The 16,315-nt window shown below is 36.2% G+C and overlaps 1 protein-coding gene across 1 annotated transcript in view; it reads right to left on the bottom strand.

Moving 5' to 3' along the window:
• Positions 1–13,199, bottom strand: part of ppm1bb (protein phosphatase, Mg2+/Mn2+ dependent, 1Bb) — a 40,461-nt gene extending 27,262 nt beyond the window's left edge. The window contains exon 1 of the mRNA XM_073828154.1: positions 12,851–13,199. The gene's annotated coding sequence lies outside the window, so the exon portion shown is untranslated. The remainder of the gene's footprint in view (positions 1–12,850) is intronic.
• Positions 13,200–16,315: the final 3,116 nt, after the last annotated feature.

Here is a 16,315-nt window from a genome sequence, read left to right as displayed (position 1 = left end):
GCAGGACTGTGGCTTTTCGAATTTTCAGTGATTACTATGAGATCTATGGGTGAATGACGTCAAGTAGACCGCAGTGAAATGGGCCCATATAAACAGTCGCTAATGAGGCATCTACGTATATATATCTATGAGTGGCGGTGTGTGTGTGTGTGTGTGTGTGCGGGAGGCAGAGCGGCAGATAGAGGCCGCGATCACACCGAACGCGTTTTTGCAGTTGGAGGCGCCTCTTTTGAATGGTTTTCTGTTGGCAGTGAGCGTTCTACGCGCTGCTTATGCGCCCCAGGCGCCTCGCGTTTTCACCGCCTGCTGCGCCTCGCGTTTATGCAGGAGCGCTCTGAGCGCGTGAAGTTGAAAAAAAAAAATCAACTCTGAGCGGAAAAACGCCCAACGTCATTCGCGTTCTTTTCCATTGTCCAATCGAATGAATGGAGAGGCGGGCCTTCTGTTGTGGTGACGGAATTTTACGGTTGCTTAAAAAGTCCGGAGACTGCAAGAAATAGAGGAGAAACCTTTTGTGTCTATCGTGGGTAACCCGGAGCTGTATTTTTTAGGGTTTCTAATATGACAGTTTACTTAACAGCATAAAACTAAGATTTTAGAGTGCTCGCGTTATAATCCTTTGATTTGACTGACAGGACAGCTGTTTTGGTCGTTGCTTATCAACATAAAAAAAACGCAGCACGCTCTTTTATTAAAAGTCACCAAAAAAAAGGCAGTGCTGTGCGCCTCGCGTTTTTAGAACTAAAAGACGCGTTCGGTGTGATCGCGGCCAGATGCGACAGAGTTGCGAAATTGCAGGCGCGGCTCGAAATGGCTGTTATTTCAAATAGCGTACCATATTTTAAACTAATCGGTTAACCGGTTTCAACCGGCTAATGAGGCTCGGTGGTCGGTCAAGAAATTTTTTAGTTTTCGCCATCCCTATTTCAAATACAAATTCATTTTGACTAGGGGTGAGCCAAAATATTGTTAGGGCAATATATTGTTGTCCCTCTCCTTGGGATATGGGAATCGATACGCTGGCACCAAATATTGATATTTTAATTACTAAAATAAGGTGTTCTAAATTAGTACTGTCAAACGTATAATCGCATCCAAAATAAAACCATGCGTGTACATATATATATATACACACACACACACACACACACTTATATATGCATAATAAATATGCACAGTACACATTATATAAACAAACTTTTATTTTCGATGTGATTATCAATACCACATAGATTTCCCTGCTCCCAGCGTAGCTACTTCATAGCTCCCCAAGGTGGAGCTAATCACATAAATGAGGGAAACGTGAACATAAAAGTTAACTAGCCTAAGAAAGAGAGATTTAACAGGATGTCGGACAGCAGTACGAGTAAACTAAAAGATGCCCCAGCCACATTTAAGATGAAAGTCTGGACCCAGTTCAACTTTTATACCATTAATAGTACAAACAAAAAATCGACAAAGAGTATGTGATATGCAAGAACTGCCTGGTAAAAGTAAAGTACACGGGCAATATCATGAACATGCAAAACCAACCTGATCATTTAAGTTTTGCGACACTCAATCGCCGTTTACGGATACCATAGGAATTAGGGATGCACCGAAATGAAAATTCTTGGCCGAAACCGAAAAAGAGGAAACCAAGGCCAAAAACCGAAACACTGAAAGAATTACGCCAATTATTAGTACCATTGCATTTATGGCTATGACTGTGTACTAATCTTACTAAAATCAAGGCATTGCAATTGCATCAATTAATATTAAAGTTTCAAAGAATAAATTTATTATATTAATTTAAACAATTCTTATCAATCAAGTATTATATAACTTAAATAGCATATACATATATTTTACTGCCTTTGTTTAAATTGTTTAATTGTCTAAATTTTTATAACACATTATCTTGTGGATCCATCAGTTCACATTTACAACTCTACATGTTTCTCTTCCAGCAGGAGCCGCTGTCAGAATGGTAGTACACAAAGCAGTGCAGCAAATGATTTTGAAATGTGCAGCGCTCATATTTATTCAATGGATAGCCTTTCGTTTCATCGCAATTCTTGTCTTTCAGTCTCCACATTTAAGACCACCTGAAGTCATAATTAAGACTTTCTTAACCCCTAATAACACTGCAGTCACCAATGAAAATTAAGAGCTTTATTTAAGACTTTCAAAAACAAACCTTACGCAAAATAAATTTCTTTATTTTTTTCCCACCATGTTCGGGGCACAAGAAAAATATTAGGGGACTAAATTAATATCAGCATATGAAGTATAATCGTCTCTCATTGTCTCTGAGAGAATGTGCACGTCAGATGCTAAAATCACTGTCAGTTTTTACTTTCACTTTAACATATTGCGCAGTTTTCACGTTGCTTGTGTGATATCCATTGGCTCACCTCCATGCTTTAAAACATAAATATTTATGAAAATACAGTATATAGAAAAGACATATCTTTAAAATATTGCGACGTAACACCAACGTAAAGCCATTGTTTTTCACTCACTGAAAGCTACATCTGTCTGCGCGCAATGCGCCGATCTCTGCTCTCATCACTGGCTGCACTCACGACTGCAGACACCCCTTATTGAAATTTCTGCATTACAAGTTTTGCACATCGCTATCTGTGGGTCTTTCTCAGATATACGTCCACACCGCAGACGTGCTGCTTCAGACGAACACGCGCAGGCTGCGGATTCTGTTTGCCTCAACATACTGTTTCGGCCGTGTTGTTTCGGTGATAAAAATCTTTCGGCCGAAAACCGAAAATTTTTGGTGGCCAAATATTCGGTGCATCCCTAATAGGAATGAATGAGAAGTGCTGATATTCTTTTGTTTTATGCCTGTGATAGTTATGAGTGAAACATCACGTCATTATTGTCCATCAAACAGTGCCACCTCGAGGAATAAAGGTGAATTGCACATATCGAATCATGAGATATTTACATATTTCTTAAAGTGAAAGCAGACTAATAGCACAAAACATGTACCTGCTTGTCATTAAAGGGATAGTTCACCCAAAAATGTTAATTCAGTCATTATTTACTCACTCTCATGTTGTCCCAAACCAGTGTTAATTACTTTCTTGTGCTGAACACAAAGAATGTGGCAACTGTTTGGTTACCCACATTCTTCAAAATAACATTTGTGTTCAACAAAAGAAAGAAACTCGGTTAAGTTTTTGCACAATTTTTAGCAGTTTGGGCTTGAGTAAAGAGAAAAAACCTGCACTTATCCTTTTCACAGGCATTTTGTTTTAATAATTAAGACAGATATCGTGGTGTATCATTATAAGATTGTCTAGCAATATATTATCGCAAAATTGCTGTATCTTGATATTATCGGCATCATGAGCCTTCCACCCCTAATTCTGGCTGTAATGCACTATATGTATTTATGGGCAGATTATGTAGGAACAAAGTGAGATATGTCTTCGTTTGTTTCTCAAGTCGGCTAACACACGAACCGGTTCTGACAGAGGTTCACAGATAGCGCAGGAGAACCGTTACAAAGAGGTGTTCCTGTGGTTAAAGTGCTACAGAGCACCCAGATCATTCAGGGCACTCCCTTAGCTAAAGGAAGATGTGTTGCATCACCAAGGCACCAAAACAAAAGAAGAGCAACGAGGCCCTGTATGGAGAGAGCTATATCTGTCCAGCTAGCCTCAGCTGAGTAAACACAGAGTTTGGAGAACGACAACCAACCCCTCTTCTATCACTCACACCATATGTGGCCTCTGCTCTTCTGGAGGCAGGATGAAAGATGCGACACCGGGTTCCTCTCCCCATGCACACATGTAAAGCGCAGAAGAGCTCTCACATCTACTGTACGAATTATCCGCCCCCTCACAGACGCACTGTAACTCCCACACCACCCTATCACAGTTGGAACCGCAAACTCTCGCCATCTTTCCCCTCGAAACTGTTGTCACTGGCCAGTCATTCGTATCAAAACCACACGGCGAAACCTGAAGCACAGGCCTGTACAGCAAAAACTGAGCCAAAATACATTGTATCAGAGTAAGAGGGAAGTGGATTTTGGCAGGCTTACACAACCACTGAGGGTGTGAGCTGACAGTCTGCTCGCTAAAAGGTCTGTGAGAGGAGAATGAGAGGGCAAAAAAGAGGGTAAAGTTCAAAATTAATGACATTTCGCTACCTGAAACTCTTTCGTACAAAGAATCACACAACTAGAGACTACAAGCAAATCCCGAGACTCAAGAGGAGAGCATCATCTTATGGGAATTGTAGGTCTCTGCAGGAGCACAGCATGTGAACGAAAAAAGTATACAGAGGTACACCAAATATGCAATACTGTGTCCTGCTGATGTTACAGGAAGGCAACAAGTATTCTAGTAGATGCTAGAGACATTTGAGCTAAAGTTCAACGCAAACTATGCACCTGTGACTCAAAAAACATCCAAGTCGTGACATTTTAGTCCCAAAATGACAATACTTAAAGCAGAAGTTCACTTTTCTTTTGCAATTGTATATTCACTACATGTGCTTTTCATTTTTATTGTTTTCACTGACCTCAGTACTGCTAGTCTCACATAGAAAGATTTCTGACTATTGGCATATGCCAAGCTCAAATTCACTCCTGGAAATTGCGCAGAAGCCAATCAGATTTGTAGCGGTGAGTTCTTGCCATTTTTGTGTGCAATATGCATCAGACGATCTGTAGGCGTGATGCCTGAGGGTTAGACTACAGTTAGATCAGAAACAGAACCTTAGCAGCAGCGCAATCGATTAAACAATACAATGCTTGTCTTTTACTTCACTAAAATGGCTTTGATATTGGTCTCAAACTGGTAAGTGAGCCAAAACCATTTAGTAAAACGGCAGCGCAAACTGAAGTGCCTTTTGGGATACATACTGATTTTGTGATGTGAACAAACATTGCCGATCCTCTAAGTAGTTTAACATTGAACTTATGACATTCCCAAGTTCCCTCAAAACGATGCACCTTGTGAATCTTTCAAACAAGCTTGTAGCAGACGCTCGTTTCCGTCTCACCACAATGGTGGTGCTCAGGCACGCAAAGGAGAAGTTCCTATGTGAACCAAATAGTTTGCTGGGGAAAAAAAAAAGACAACGTGAAGAGAAAAGGCAGACAACTTTGTGCTGTTAGAAAGAAGAGAAACTTTGTTGCACGATAGATGAGATCATTTAAGATCCTCATAAAGGAGCCAGTGAGATGCCATCGCAAAGTCACCCAAAACCAGTGGTACTTTCCTTCTGTTAGTGCACAGATTCTACTTACTTCAAGATTAAACATAAGTGTATAAAGTCAATTTTTTACTACTGTCGAAAAATAAAAAAAATTTGCACCCATGTAGGTTACGTACGTTCGTCTCAGAGCAGATTGGTTTACAGTAAATGCTGCTCCACACAAACAGTTATCTTTTAACATTACATGTGTGGAGCGTCTCAAACTTCATTTCTGCATATTGTTGTGAGTTTGGGTTTATTGTAACGTTCATCTGAGAATAAAACGTGCACATGCACATAAGGTAAAACATTCATAAACCTACACAAACAGGAGAATACATCAATATCTTTCTAAATATGCTAACTGTTCGTCACAATTTGAAAATAAAAGCTCAAAGCCTCACTCTAAGTTTACATGTTTTGATGTCCACATATTCAAGAAATTACAGTGGCTGTAGCATTTGTGTTGTAAAGAAATGGCCAAATATATAAAAAAATAAGTGGGTATTTAGTTAAATGTTTTTTAAGCAATATTAAACAAGGATTAGATTGTACTTTGCAGTCATTTGTTATAATGCGTAATGTATGTTAGCTCCATTGTTCATAATAAATTAACAGTTTTGTACAACAAAACTATGATTAGTTGCTTTTGATACTTCATTTATTACATCATTGTTATTATATATGCATGTTAAGTAATTTTAAAGGCTAGTATCTGCTTGGGTCTATTTTTATTACCACAAACAATTATTTATAATTATCCGATTAATCGTCAGGATAATCAATAGTTAACTCCATTATTAAAATCATTAGTGAGAGCCCTATTGCAAATTCAGTTTATGTGAATATACAATAAGCAATGGAAAGCAGCATTTAACAAAATACGTTTTTATCAAAAAATTTTCATGCTACACAGAGAATTACGTGACTGTTTTCTGGTGATAAGGTAAGTGTCACATGGACAGCTTAAACTAACCGAAAGAAACAAAATGAAATCTACTTAACCTACCTTTTTTTTTTTTTACATTCCAATAATGTTGCCTAATTATATATTATATTATATATATATATATATATATATATATATATATTTATATAGGAGCAATCAGTATATTACCCAACCCTGTATCACTGGTTGTAAATTTCAAGCAAATCCATCATAGAGGTTATAACAAATCTGCTGTGATTACAAAAGTATTTAATGATTAAAAGGTTCACACTCTTAAGATGAAAAACTCTAGTCTTATATACGTACAACAGAAAATCTTTTTTTTTGCAAAGATTAATGTGATGCTTTATGCAAAAATGAAAATTCTGTCATTAACTCAGTGTCTGTGGAAGACAAAAGATATTTTGAACAATGTTAGCAACCTAACAGGTGACCACAGTATGATAAAAAAAAAAAACTGGAAATATCTGTTTATGTGCCAGAGAAACATGAGGGTGAGTTTTAATTTTTGGGTGAACTATCCATTTAATGTGTATACATTTGGAAAAAGTGTCCAAGTGAAAGTGAAGAGACAGTATTTTAGTAACTCATGTAACTTCTGAATCAAGATCTAACGAAAACTGTCCATACAGCTGGCATCAGTCAGTCAACCACGCAAACCTGTTGTTACAGCACTAAACAAACGTCCACTATCATACAACCTACTTAAGACAAAGCAGAACTGCTACTTTCAATAAAAGTTTTATCAGCTGGGATATACACTATAGTTCCTTTGTTATGAAACTAAACGAACTGCATAAGAAATGATTATTGATTTTAAATATGGTTAGGCTACTTAACATCCATTAGTGAATTTACAATCAATGCATATCAAAGACAAGGTGCTTGAGTGTGCTTTTCATAGCTACCCGAGCTATTGCTTTTACTGATCCACCCATAAAGCCAACTCAGAAATATTCCACAGTCTCTGGTATCAAAACACAGCTGGCAGATTCCATTAAGATGCAAAGCAATGGACCTACCAGCCATCTGAAATACAATGAGCAAAGACGAAGTTTTTACCCTGAAACTGTAACATAGGATAAACTGCGGAACACTAGAGGGCTTTTCACACTGTGCTTAACCCTGGGTTATCTGCGTTCTAAACACCGCTTTTAACCCCGGGTAAAGACGCGTTTCACACCTGTAATTTGAAAGCGGTGTTAGCACCGCATTTTACCTGGGGTTATTAAACCCTGCTCCGGAGCAGGGTTAGCACCGCAATTGCGGTGTTAACCCCGCAATGCGGTGCTAAGTTTGTTCAGTGTGAAACGGAGCGGTGTTTGTTTGTTGCTGCTGGACGCTTACCAACAGACAGCTAATCCGAAATCAGCGAGCATTACGTCAAGTCACTAACAGGAAACGCGCGTGATGTAAACAGCAGCCGATGAGAAGTAAGTAAACGTTAACGTCAAGAACTTCAAAAGTAAGAAATGTCAAAAGGAGGAAAGCGTGTGAACTGGAGTGATGAGGAGACTGTATTGTTTTTACAACAAAAACATATTCAAGACAAATTCGACAGCACGGTCACAAACAACCGAGTGTTTAAAGAACTGACTGAGAAATTAGCTGAGCCTGGGTATCATTGAATGCCCGGTCAGCTAGAGGACAAACTGCAAAAAGCCAAAAAAGATTATAAAGCTGTGAAAGATCATAATGCCTGCTCTGGGGCAGAACGACAGACCTGTCCATTTTTTGATATTTTGGACCCAATTCTTAAAGATCGTCCAAGTGTCGAACCATACTTGTTGACACTGCTGCCGACTTGGGTCCCGAGGAGGAGACAGAAGAACCTGATGACACACTAGTCTCTCGAAACTTAAAAGAAATTCAAATAAATGTTCATATACTTTGCTCCTTTGTTTCTTTGTCTTGTTATTTTGTCTTTTGTTTTTTTACCTTTGTGCGCCTCATGAGGCTAAAAACGGCTAAAGACCTATGCGGCGACATTTTTTTTAAACTGGTAGCATAACTGGAAGTGGAAGGTTTGCCTGCACCTTGCCGTACGTCCAATCAGGTACAGTAACACAGCAAATATGCAAATTAGAACGTAAACCCGGGGTTTAGGAATGTGTGCAGTGTGAAACGTCTGTTAATGAATACCCAGGATTAACCGCTAACCCCAGGTTTAATATAAGCAGTGTGAAACATGATTACAGATAACCCAGGATTCCGTTTATCTGGGGTTTAGGATAACCCTGGGTTAACAATTTCAAGTGTGAAAAGCCCTAAGGATACAGTGACAAATACTTGTGTCTTAATTTAAAACAAAGGTGAAGTTTACTTCCAGAACAAAAATTTACAGATAATTTACTCACCCCTTGTCATCCAAGATGTTCATGTATTTCTTTCTTCAGTCGTAATAAAATTATGTTTCTTGATGAAAACATTTCAGGAATTTATAGTGGACTTCTATGGTGCCTACGAGTTTGAACTTCCAAAATGCAGTTTCAAAGGGCTCCAAACGATCCCAGCCGAGGAAGAAGGGTCTCATCTAGTGAAATGATTGGTTATTTTCTAATTTTTTTTAAAGAGTATATACTTTTTAACCAACTTTGCAAACTCCCATCTCATTCAGAAAACCTCTGACATCGCTGTTTACCTTTTTTGTAAAGGGTGTTTGACCTTCTTTGTACGCTCACTTTGTAAACACTGGGTCAGTACTTCTGCAGCAATGTAGGACGTTTTTGAAGTTGGAGGAGAAAATGAGATTGGATATACCCTAATTGAACCATAGTACACATGCAAATCACAAAGCTAGACAAGACGAGCATTTGACGTTAAAATGTTTATAAATTGCACATTTTGTTAGAAAATAACCAATCGTTTCACTAGATAAGACCCTTCCTCCTTGGCTGGATTCATTTAGAGCCCTTTGAAGCTGCATTTAAACTGCATTGTGGATGTTCAAACTTGGGGCACCACAGAAGTCCAGTATATGAAGAACATTCCTGTAATGTTTTCCTCAAGAAACAAATTTCTTTACAACCAAAGAAAGAAAGACATGAACATCTTGGAGGACAAGGGGGTGAATAAATTATATTATCTCTCGGATTTAAATCAAAAATATTTTAATTTGTGTTCCGAACAAAGGTCTTATGGGTTTGGAACGACATGAGAGTGAGTAATTCCTGACACAATTTTCATCTACACTACCATTAAAAGTTTGCTTTTGAAACCATTTATTGAACAAAAATACAGAAATATTACAATAAAACAAAAAACGGTTTTCTATTTTAAAAAGTAAATTTATTCCAATCATGGCAAAGCTTTTTTTATTTTCAGTGTCACATAATCATTGACAAATCATTCTAATATGCTGATTTGGTGCTCAAAAAATATTTCTCATTACCAATGTTGAAAACAGCTGTGCTGCTTAATATTTTGTATATTGTAAAAAGGCTGCACTGTTGGCTTTGATCAACTTAAAAAAAATACTAGCTCTTAACTTTTAAATGGTATTGGTAGCGAATGCATTTTTTAAGCTAGGCCTAACTAAAGCTCCTATTTACGTCAGACGTTCAGCACAAACACTAGCGTGCACGCCCTCTCACACACCCACACACAGGGAAGTGGTCAGGAAAGAGTTAATCCTGAGTCATTCTGAACACCACCCTGCCAAACCCATAAAACATACAAATACTCTCAGAGTATAGGAAACATCTTCCATGTATTCACACTGTCGTGGTCTTCACGCACCACCTATTCGGCCCTCTTGACATTAATCCCTTGACTTTAGTCTGTGAGCTGGAGAGCTGGTTCAGTGGCGACAGCACGATGACAGCGAGAAGAGGGTGATCCACAGGACCTGATTGTGACCCATATGCATATTAAGAGCATGCCAAGAAAATTAAGACTGTCATGATGATGCACATTGAAACAGAATTTTAAATGGTAATCTACATAATAACCTCATCATCAGGACATCACCTAAAAGATGTATACAACAATTCTTAGCTGTTAAACATCTTTTTCCACCACTTTTCTCTTCTGTCATGTAATGACACCAATCAAAGTGATTTTAGCCACTTAAAGCGATAATTCCTACAAAAATTCTGTCACCATTTACTCACCCTCATGGCATTGCAAACCCGTATGACTTTGTTTCTGTTTACAGAAAACAAAAGAAGAAATTTTAAAGAACTGTTTTCGTCCATACAATGAAAGTCAATGGGGGGCAAAAAGACTTCTGGTATAGTCACAAACAGTTCTTCAAAACCTTCTTTAGAAGAAAGTGAGTCATACAGGTTTGTAACAAAATAAAGGCTAAGTAAATGACAGAATTTTCATTTTCACATTAACGAACTTTCACAAGAGTGCCCAAATATTTTCCCACAGTGTTTGCCATTTCATCGCCATCACTTGAGATCTGCATGGCAGTCTTGTGCTTCGCTTTCTGCCAATAGCTCTGTGCCTGTCACAGATCTGGACGGACTTTAAGGAAGCCACTGAGCAAACAAAGGGGTCCCCTCATCTGCTTTTATTACACTGCCAATCCTCCGAACTCCCTGCTCGTGCAAATCCAACATTTAGCAATCAGCATCAGATGAACAACTGCAAACTCAGCACTCTCTCTGAACAGCAGGCTGGGTCAAAGTTTCACACAGTGTTCAATCATGATAAAGAAAAAAGCGTTAACTGCTGTCGTCATCTGGTCATGTCTACAGTCCACAGCCGCACCGATCGGGTTAACAAATGATGACCAAAGCCCTTTATCTACAGTATAATCAGACCTCTAATCTTGCTGCAGACAAACTCACAGTCAAAGTTTGAGTTACTCTAACATAAAAACTTTCTTTACTTTATCTTTTGATCAATTCAATGCACCCTTGCTGAATAAAAGCATTTTTAAGAATTAAAAAACTGACCATAAACTTTTGAATCTAAGTGTATCTGAGAACATAATGATATTTTAAAATTAAATCCTAGACATCATTTGAAATATCACTAGCAAGAGAGAGACACCACTCAACTATACATTTTGAAGTATGTATCCATAACACTATGGATACGAAGGATTTGTGTATATAACATTTAAAAGCTGAAATTATAAGATTTGACAAATTCGTAATCAGAAATGACACTTTCACAAACTGTACCAGAGATAAAGTGAACATGAATATGCATAAAAAAATGAGGTAATGGAAAAACATAAGACTTTTTGGCCATCATTCAACTTTTGAAGCCAGATACACTACCAGTCAAAAAGTTTTTGAACAGTATGTTTTTTCTTAAGTCTCACCAAACCTGCATTTATTTAATCCAAAGTACAGCAAAAGCAGTAATAATGTGAAATATTTTCACTATTTAAAATAACACTTATTTGAATATTTTTAAGTACTTTATTCCTATGATCAAAGCATCATTACTCAAGTCTTCAGTGTCACAATATCCTTCAGAAATCATTCTAATATGCTGATTTGCTGTTCAAGAAACATTTTTTAATATACTATCAATATTTAAAACAGTTGAGTACATTGTGTTCTGTATTCTTTGATGAGTAGAAAGATCCAGCATTTATCTGAAATAAAATGCTTTTGTACATTATAAACTATACCATTAATAAGCTTTTATGAAAACTACATACTTTTATTAAGCAAGGTTTTAAATTGATCAAGTGATGATATATTATGTTACAAATATTTCCATTTAAGATCAATGCTGTTCTTCTGAACTTTCTAGTCATCAGAGAAACCTGAAAAAAAGAATGTACTATTCTACTGTTTTCAACATAATGATAATAATTAATGTTTTTTGAGCAGCAAATCAGAACAGCATGATTTCTGAAGGTCCATGTAACTGGAGTAATGACGCTAAAAAATCAGCTTTGAAACCACAAGAATAAATAACACTTTAAACATATTAAAATGGAAAACAGTTATTTTAAATAGTACACATTTTAATATTTGACTGTTTTTGCTGTACTTTGGATCAAATAAATGCAGACTTGGTGAGCAAAACTTATACTCACCTACTCCAAATGTCACTTAGCAGACATCTTACAACACTTTATCTGAAGTACTGATCACATTATGTTGCATTAAAGCAAAAACGAGCTTTGTAAATAATATAAATCTATATTATAAATTAGGAGGCCTTGCAAGAGCTCAAAGCGACACAATTTCAGCATGAATTTCAGGCCGTCCTTGCAAACACCCAGTAAGGTAAAAGTAACCAACTATGCTCAGCATGAAACCAAGGGTAAATGTGAGCCAGCACACTGTAGGTTAAAAGGACAAATGAAGCGTTAAATATGAGTGAGAAAAGCTTGAAACATGTCAGAGAAACAGAAGAGAACTGACAGGAGCGGAGGTGATTACATAATGCACTGAATTCTTACTAACAGTGAGCAGGAGCCGATGGGATTATTTCTGACGCTCGCTTGTTTGTCTGTCGCTGCTACTGGACAAACAAAAGCAATAAAACTCGGAACCTACACACAATAACAACAACAACAGTGTTTCTTTGTTGTATCCAAACGGAAAGTGGGCGGTAATGTCAGTCTTATATCGTAAGAGGCTCGCTTGTGTGTCAGCTTGCTCGTTACACAACAAGCCTCATACTTAGCAATGAAATCACGCGCAGGCTCGCGCTGGTTAGCTTAGCACTAGCTCTCGTCGAACAAACCCGAGGCCCACACGTCCCCATACTTACGTTTCCAGATATACTGCGGATGTCAGCGTTCGTTCCCACTTCGGTCTCTTGGTTGCGGGTATTTTCGGAGTCGGTATGCTTGTCGCTTCCTTTAAAAACAAACAATCAGGGTGACTTCACGTGAGAAGCGATCATTCCGTTCACGGTGATTCTCTGCTTTGATAGCGTGAATTTTTGCGCATGTTTGACGCCAACGCAGATGTCCCCGAACAAATCTCTCGACTTATTGACTCAATCTGTCTAAGTTTCGTATCAGTATGGGATCATGGTGTGGGATAAATCATTACATAGATCCGAATAATCAGCTTCTGTAGGGAGGCCAAGATATCCTTCGATTCAGAGTCTTGTGCGTCTTGATGGAGGGGAGGGATACTTTCTTCAAGTGGCTCGATGATTGGCCAAAGCTCTACAAGGCGTGTTTGCTAATTGGATTATTCTGCTGACAGCTAAGACTACAGAAGGCCAATCCCACCATTTGATTGGCCCTCGTCTTGTCATTTACCGTCATGACGCTTCAACAGTAGTTTACATTAAGCACAAAACTCATCGCTTAGTTTGTCATGCTGAGTGCTGTTTCCATTCATGTTGATGGTGTTTTTAATTACAGTAATAAGCCAAAATTAGCTTTGATTTAATTTAATCGACTTAATTTTAATTTAACGCTTGGTTAGTAATATGTAATTTATTAGTGTATTTATTTTAGGTACGAGGTAAGGTATGGAGTTTGTTTATATATATATATATATATATATATATATATATATATATATATATATATATATATATATATATATATTAATACGTTTTTGTGCTCATCAAGGTTGAATTTATTTGATCAAAAATACATAAAAACAGTAATATTGTGAAATATTATTGCAATTCAAATATCTGTTTTATATTTTAATGTATTTTATATTTTTATTCAATTTAATTTAATTTACTTTTTTTATTTAGCGCTTGGTTAGTAATATGTATTGTATTTGTGTATTTATTTAAGGTATGGAGGTATGTAAGGTTTGTTTATATATATATATATATATATATATATATATATATATATAAATAATTTTTTTTTTAAAATAGGTTTTTGTGCTCATCAAGGCTGCATTTATTTGAACAAAAATACAGAAAAACAGTAATAGTATGAAATATTATTGCAATTTAAAATATCTATTAATAGTTTTCTATTTTAATATATCTTATAAATATTTAATTTAATTTAATTTAACGCTTGGTTAGAAATATGTAATGTATTAGTGTATTTATTTAAGGTACAGAGATATGGAGTTTGTTTTGTTTAATTTTTTTTTAATTTTTTAAATACGTTTTTGTTCTCATCAAGGCTGAATTTATTTGATCGAAAATACAGAAAAACAGTAATATTGTGAAATATTATTGCAATATAAAATAAATTTTCTATTTTTATATAATTATAAATAATTATACTAAACTTTTATTTAACGTAAATTATATGAGCAGAATCACGTCTTCAACATCACATGATCCTTCAGAAATCATTCTAATATGCTGATTTATTAATGTTGGTAATGTTAATGTAATAATTTTTTTTTTTGAAAATGTGATACTTTTTTTTAGGATTCTTTAAGGAATTAAAAGTTAAAAAGAACAGCATTTATTCTAAATCGAAATGTACTGGGAGTCAGTAAATTTTTTATCTTGCTTTTTTTAAGAAATGCATATTTTAATTCAGCAAGGATGTGTTAAATAAATAAAACTGATAGTAAAGATTTACTTTAGAAAATATGTCTATTTGAATGTTTTTTGTTTTTTTTTATTCAGGTTCCAAAAAATATATAAAGCATCACAACTGTTTACAACATTGATTATAAATCAGCATATAAGAATGATTTCTGAAGGATCATGTGACACTGAAGACTGTAGTAATGATGCTGAAAATTCAGCTTTGCATCACAGGAATAAATTATATTTTAAAGTATATTAAAATAGAAAACAATTGTTTTAAATTGTAATAATATTTCACAATATTACTTATTTTGTATTTTTGATTAAATAAAAGCAGCCTTAGTGAGCATAAGAAACACACTTTTAAACGACAGAGTATATATACTGAATCTTTTTTCGCTTTTTCTTGTTGATTATCATTCTTTACAAAGGCAAAGGCATTTGTCTATGGCAAATGTATAAGTAAATTAAATGTAGCTGGAAGTAAATTGACATTATAGGAAGTAGAGCACAGTGAATACATTGTTTTTCTTTTTTTTTTAATTAATCTTTGTTGATTTTCAACAGCCTCAGACTTATCTATACAAATATGAAATCAAAATAAACAAATCCTCCTCACAAGGCACATTTGTTTTTCATCGCACAGATTTGATAGACTTTTTAAATACACAGTCTATGTGTATATAGAACAAAATTTGATCAAACATGTCTAAAGATATCACATTTTCTTTTAGTAAAGCATTGATTCTCTCAAATGGAAGCATTTTGAACATATTCTCAAACAAATCAAAGAGGGTTTATTCTTGGTCCAACAAAGTAAAATGCATGTTGGGCCAATAAATAGCAGCTTTAGAGCTAAATGAATGCCATATGGTTTAAGTGTCAGATTGCTGTATGTCAATCCTAGAACAAAGAGCCTTGAGTCCAAGGTATAACCAAATACAGTGTCTAATCTCCTTTTGATCTTGCTCCAGAACCCATGCATTCTCATGCATTGCCTCAGTGCTCCAAGCTTTAACTGTCCACTTCTCTGTCTACAGTGTCCGCATTAAACTGTGGCTAATCAACCAGAGACACAGAAACACAGATGCCTTTGTGTCTTGAGAGCTGAAGGTTAACAGTAATAGCTGTCCCAATGCTGTTTTATGAATCTTTTATCAAGTTCTGTGAGAACAGACCACCATTGGCTGCTTGACAGCACCATCAAGTGGTCACCAGCAGGCGTTCGTTTTTTAACTGTAAAACTGATTTTCTACCTCAGTATTCTTATTGTGTTTCGATAACCAGACAAGCAAAACATACTCACTTTCAATGTTTTTCAGAAACACGACTTGTAATCTTTTGTCATTTTGCTTCTCAAGTAACTGTATCTTGTTTATGTATTTGTACTGAAAAGCAAATCTTTTTTTTTTTTTTGCAGTGTTAGTACTTAACTCTGCACAGGCTAGACAAAGGAAAATACCCAGAGCCTGGTTACATCTATGAGTCAAAACCTAGGTTGTTATAACTGCAAATGATGCAACAAACTATTAAAAATAACAAGCTGCAGAGTTCGATTACTAGCCGCTTATAAAAGCTGAGTGCACGTTCCAACACTCCCATTTCTCTCATGGAAGTGCAGCTCTGAGGCAGACTTAGATCATTATTACTGGTGACATCATGCAGCTGTTGCTGACTGGACAGTTTTGCCTGGAAGCAACATCATGTTTAAATATTTGTGAATGTCTGCATTAATGCATCTAGTATGCATGATTAATTATG

This window comes from Garra rufa, chromosome 22 (assembly GCF_049309525.1).
Source record: "Garra rufa chromosome 22, GarRuf1.0, whole genome shotgun sequence".
NCBI classification, from domain to species: Eukaryota; Metazoa; Chordata; class Actinopteri; order Cypriniformes; family Cyprinidae; genus Garra; species Garra rufa.
Note: the sequence above shows the minus strand (reverse complement) of the source record. Positions and strands in the feature narration are given on the sequence as shown.